The sequence below is a fragment of the Protopterus annectens genome, chromosome 3.part0 (genome assembly GCF_019279795.1).
Source record: "Protopterus annectens isolate FY-2018-M chromosome 3.part0, PAN1.0, whole genome shotgun sequence".
Lineage (NCBI taxonomy): Eukaryota > Metazoa > Chordata > Ceratodontiformes > Protopteridae > Protopterus > Protopterus annectens.
This window is the reverse complement of record NC_056731.1, coordinates 1,143,223,062-1,143,229,253: the sequence shown is the minus strand read 5'-3', so window position 1 is coordinate 1,143,229,253 and position 6,192 is coordinate 1,143,223,062. Positions and strand designations below refer to the sequence as shown.

Sequence of the window (6,192 nt, the reverse complement as noted above, 5' to 3'; positions counted from 1 at the left end):
CCATGCCTTTGCCGGTTCAGCAGGCTTCTACCTCACCGTCCCTAGACTTGGAGACTGGTGCTTCTGTTTTGTTGCATTCCCCCGGCAGCGGGGCCCCAGGGCCTGAGGATACCCCCATCGGGGGTTCCCTTCTTCCGGGAGGTCCGTCCGAAACTGCTTCGGACGAACCCCCACGGAAGAAATTGTGCAAGAGGAAGCACGTAGACTCCCAAGATGAGTCTGTTACATCGGATACTGATCTCGATGATGCAGAAGGGTCCCCCAAATCATCTTCGGATGATATCTCTTTCTCAGATATCTTGGAGATTCTGAGACAGAGAGGTGATTGGCAGTCCAAAACCCCTTCAGCTGAGTATCAGTCTTCCTCAAGGCCTTTGGGGCCCAGCCTTCCGCCTCCTGGGTGTCTCCGCCCTTCGTTGAACTCCTTGATTTGGTTTCTCAAAGGGCGTGGGAACACCCTGATTCTGTGGAACCGGTGCCTGCGAGACCCAATAAGTTTCTGTCAGCCCCCCCCCAGAAGGAATTTCTGACGAAGGGTGTGCCAGTAGATGCTATGGTGGTGGCTTCTGCCACACAGCAGGACGTGGCAGAGGCTTCAACGTCTGTCCATCCTCCTAATAAGGATTCCAGGAGCATGGATAGGTATGGGAAGCGTACCCTGTCTTCAGCGGCTTTTACCCTATGGTCGCTGAATTATTTATGTCATTTTACTAGGCTCCAAAGGGACCTCCTTAAAGAGCTAAATGACTCCCTCACTGGTAATCTACCTGAGGCGCTGGCCCCGACTGTTGGCGCCCAGATGACTACCCTGCTATCCATCGTTAACTCGTCCATGAGGCTCATTTCGTATGCGGCCAAAGGGGCGAGTAGAGCAGCGGGAACAGGCGTTGCCCTCAGGAGACATGCCTGGTTACGCTTGTGTTCATTCGCGGAGGCCTTCAAGTCTTCCTTCGCCGACGCCCCCTTTGATGGGTCATCTTTGTTTGGACCCAAGGTGAAGGACACACTAACTCGGTGCGAGCAAGAGGGCAAGACTCTGACTGCCGTTAGGGCCTGTTTTTCCGCTCCTTCTAGGCCTTACCCCAAGGCTCAGAGAGGAGGGAAAATGTGGTTCAGAAAATCTCAGAAGTCATTCCCTATTCCACCCAGTGATTCCCCCTCCAGAGGCAGGGGGGGGAATTCTGGAAGACGCCGCCCCAGAGGTGGCAGAGGCCCCCGTAACTCTGGAGACCGCGACTCCTTTCGTGGTTCTTCATACAACCAGCGTCCCTGAGTTGTTGCCCGGCTGTGCAACTCCGGAGCCAGTCGGGGGTCGTTTTGCGGTGCACCCACAAGCTTGGAAATCCATAACAAGCGATCAGTGGGTGTTTTGCATTATTACCGGAGGATATATCATCCCCTTCAACAAACCCCCCCTTTCCTTAAGGGAAATCCCGGACGTACCACCCAGTCAGCGGGATCAGGCAGCAATAGAGGTTTCAAAGCTGCTAGAAAAGGGAGCCATCCAGCCTGTCCCCACCGACCAGATCGGATCAGGAACTTACTCAAGATTATTTTTGGTACCAAAAAAGACAGGGGACTTCAGGCCCATTTTGGACCTCAGTTCATTGAATCGTTTTGTGCAAAAGTCCAAATTCCGAATGGTCACCCTTCAATCCATTCTTCCTTTGCTGGAGAAAGATGCATGGATGTGCTCCATAGATCTCCAGGACGCTTACTATCACATTCCGATAGCTCAAGAGTCTAGGAGACACTTACGCTTCCGCCTCGGAGTCAGTCATTTCCAATTCCGAGCACTGCCCTTTGGTCTCACCACAGCCCCCAGGGTGTTCACCAAGTGTCTGGCAGTGGTGACTGCTCACCTGAGGAGTCTGGGATTCCAAGTGTTTCCATACCTAGATGACTGGCTCTTTCTGCCACCTCCGAGCATCTACTATTCCAGGCGCTCAACGCCACGTTCACCTTGGGCCGTTTCTTGGGGATTACGTTCAATTGGCAAACATCTGTACTACAGCCATCTCAGCGTATTACTTTTATAGGCGCAGACTTAGACACAAAAAGAATGTGCGCCTTTTTACCGGCAGCAAGAATTCAGGTTCTACAAAATCAAGTCAAATCCTGCCTTCCCCTATTAAGAGCCCCGGCCCATCGGATTCTACAACTGTTGGGTTCGATGGCATCAACCATACTCTTAGTCCCTTTAGCCAGACTTCACATGCGAATATTACAATGGCTTCTGTCAGTTCAATGGTCCTATCAGGAACTTCCCTTGAACCATCTAGTCATGATCACGGAGAGTTGCCGTCGGGATCTGCGTTGGTGGCTTCTCCAATCCAATCTCGACCAAGGGCGACCCTTTATTCCTCAACGTCTCGTTGCCACTGTGACTACGGACGCCTCCCAGGTAGGGTGGGGGGGTCATTACCTGGACAGGTCGGTCCAAGGCACATGGCAAATCCAGGAAACGCATTTGCATATCAATATCCTGGAGATGAGCGGTACTCTTGGTACTTCAAGCTCTCCATCACGCTCTTCCGCAAGGTCCGATTGCTATCCTATCCGACAACATGTCGGTGGTTTGGTATATAAACAAGCAAGGTAGAACCAGGTCTTACCCACTGTGCAGAGAAGCCATGAGACTTTGGCACTGGGCGGTATCTACCAACCGCTTTCTAATGGCAACGCACATACCAGGGAAATCCAATGTGATTGCGGACAGATTAAGCAGAACCATTCTTTTACCCCACGAGTGGTCCCTCAACCAGAGAGTAGCTGCGAAAATCTTCGACAAATGGGGTCTCCCTTGCTGCGATCTGTTTGCCAGCCCTCACAATGCGAAATGCAGAGAGTTCTTCACGCTGTTCCCCTCCCAGGGACAGATTCCCAGGGACGCTCTGACCCACATTTGGCCCCCCGGTCTTCTTTACGCCTTCCCTCCATTTCCCCTCCTACCAAGGGTAATACAGAAGGCCATTTACCTGGAGAGCGAGATGATTTTGATTGCCCCGCACTGGCCTCGTCAAGTTTGGTTCCCTTTCCTACAGAGGCATGCGGTAGAGGGTCCATGGTTTCTGGACCCGGTGCCAGACCTGTTGACTCATCAGTCAGGACGGTTTCACCCGTCTCTCAGGTCTTTGAAGTTGGCGGCATGGTTACTCCACTTCCATCTTTAGTCCGAGACAATTCTCTTTCTCCGGACGTGATCCACATATTGTCTTCTTCTCATAAACCTTCCAGTCAAACTTTATTCCAGCAAATGGAAAAGGTTCGCCTTCTGGGCTCAGGAACGGGGTATAGACCCCCTTACTGCACCAGTATCGGAGGTTATGAATTTCCTGGCCTCCCTTTTTCAGTTGGGCTCTTCAGTTTCTACCATTAAGTTTCAGCTAGCGGATATCTCTAATTTTCATGCTTCCTTTGAACCTTCATTGATGTCTCACAAACTTTGTAAGGCTTTCCTTAAAGGAGCATGGCTCCTTAGGCCTCCAATATCTCATCCTGTCCCCCCTTGGGATTTGAATATGGTTCTTGCTGCCCTAACTGCCCGTCCTTTCGAACTAGCTGATACCTGCGATTTAAAATTTCTGTCCTGGAAAACGGCCTTTTTAGTGGCCATAACTTCCGCCAGGCGGGTTTCAGAACTTCAAGCTCTTTGTTCTGATCCTCCCTATTTGATTTTTCACAAGCATAGAGTTTCCTTGAAATTAAACCCCTCCTTTTTACCAAAGGTAGCCTCTTCCTTCTGTATTCAACAAGCTATAGATCTCCCAGTGTTTTTTCCAGAGTTCTCTAATAACGCAGAATATATCTTGCATCAATTGGACGTCCATAGACAACTGCGTTTTTACTTGAATAGAACCGCTCACACGCGGAAATCAAATCAATTGTTTTTTTCCTTTGCAATGAACAAATTGGGTCAACTAGTAGCAAAAACCTCCATAGCTAAATGGATTAAAGATTGTATCATTTTTATTTATTCACAGGCTAACAAAGACCTCCCCTTTCCAGTCAAGGCTCATTCTACCAGGGCAATAGCTACTTCTGTAGCTTTTCACTCCAAATTATCTATAGATGATATTTGTGCTGCGGCAACCTGGACTTCTCCGCACACTTTCATTTCTCATTACAAATTGGATGTGGTTTCTCGAGGTAGGGCTTCCTTTGGTTCCACAGTTCTCAGGAGTGTTTTCCAATGAGCCACCCGGGATTTAGGTGCTAGGGACGCTGTCCCATCAGTTATGAATGTAGGCGAGATAGGATCCCATTACATCTTTTAGTTATGTACTTACCATAACTTCGGATGTATGGGATCCATCTCGCCTACATTCATAAGTACCCACCCTCCTTCCCCCTTCCATTCGGATTTAGAGGAGCTGTAGTCCCATTTGGAAATCTTTTCTTGAAGAACTTTAGTTGGTTGTAGTGACTACTAGTTTTCTGTGTTTGCATGGATGTATGAAAGCGAACAAACAAGATCTGGGGAAGCAGGTGTAGTGCATCCTGGGATAGGTAGTAGCCCAGCCAATGAGAGACTTCGTGCTAGTGTATTAGTTGGCCAAGTCGGAGCCGATGGATCGGCTCCGAGCCCATCAGTTATGAATGTAGGTGAGATGGATCCCATACATCCGAAGTTATGGTAAGTACATAACTAAAAGTTAAATTAATAAGTAAAATACTGGGAACTTGGTGCCAGTCAGGGAAGCAAGATGTTGTCAAAGGCTCCGTCTGTCAGCTGTTCAGAAGGATCCAGATGCCATTGCATTCGGAAAAGAAATACTCCATTAGGGATTTTTTCTCTTCTTTTTCATATGTTTACTTTGGAATTTTGTTAATGGCATCATTTCAAAGGAAATGCCTCTTTGGTAGCTAAATTCCTTACAAAGACCAGTATTTCCAGTGTCTTTTCTGTCTTGAGCTAAGGCATATCATCAAAGACTACCCCACTTATCAGGCTTTCATCTCAAAAACCTTAAGAAATCATCATTCATTTCTGAATATTTATTTAGAGAACAAACATCAGAAGGTACTAGCACAGACCACCATGTCTTCTGAAATTCTTACCTCAGGCATCTTTTCACAGCTGGAAAAAAAAGCTAAGAAGCAGAAGGAAGGCATCACTACTCAAACTTTCTTCTCTAGGTCAGAGTATGACTTAACTGTTGAGGAAGTGGAGAAGCCTACAGACTGTCAGATCTCTAGGCTTGTTCCTGCAGTTCTGATCCTCCTACAGGCCAACTGGAAACATCCTACAAAGCATGTCTCATCAGTCAGATGGACACTAAGACATTGACAGGGGAGCCCAGGCTGGTAATTTCAGACGATCCAGATGGTGTTCCTCAAATATTACTTTGAGAAGTCCCTGGTTGTTTGATGGAGCAATCTCTGGAGTGGGGGCATTTTCATTTAGTTTCCTTGGAAACCAAAACAATGAGTACAAAAATCACACAGGAAAACCAACTGGTTAAAAAACACAAAAAGAAAAATCTAGCAAAGCTAGACTTGCCACTTTGTGATACATTAAACCTCTTTTATCAGAGACAACATGGGATATATGAAAATTACCCTTTAAGGATATCAGGTGTTTCAGCTAAATGGCAGTTCTGAATGTCCATGACTTTTTCTTTTACATTACCATTAAGTCTATTTATGGACAATTTCAGGCCAATAAAGCCAAACCTCTCTAGCTGTGGCCATGCATGTTTCTACCTTCTTATGGCATCATCAGCACAGCATAAAAGGAATGTTTGACATTTGGTAATACAGGTTTGTCATACCCAACTGATATCCATAAACATTAGGGGTGCCTCTGATACAAGAGGTTTAAGGTATCACACAGTGACACCCTAATGTTTATGGATATCAGTTGGATACGACAACCCTGTGTTTCCAAAAGCCAAACATTCCTCTTATGCTGTTCTGATGATGCCATCAACCTCTAAATTAAGTGCTTTGAACACTGCAAGTGGGAAGGGTTCTGGATTCAAGTCCCATCATAGTTTCACATTTGTCTGGCAGTTGGTGCAGAGGTTAAGGCTATGAGCTGTTGTTCCTGCGGAAAAAGGTTTGATTCCCTCAGTAGTCTACTGTGTGTCCTTGACCAAGTCACTTAAACATTGCATGTGTGCAACTGTGAATGTGGGCTAGGCTTCTCAATTCTACCCTGGACTGCAAGCCTAGTAGCCATCTGTGAAC

General features: G+C 47.2%; 1 protein-coding gene across 1 annotated transcript in view; it reads left to right on the top strand.

Annotated features, from left to right (window-relative positions):
* MIB1 (MIB E3 ubiquitin protein ligase 1) overlaps positions 1-6,192 on the top strand; it is a 1,882,202-nt gene that overhangs the window by 1,603,324 nt on the left and 272,686 nt on the right. The gene's annotated exons all lie outside the window — the stretch shown is intronic.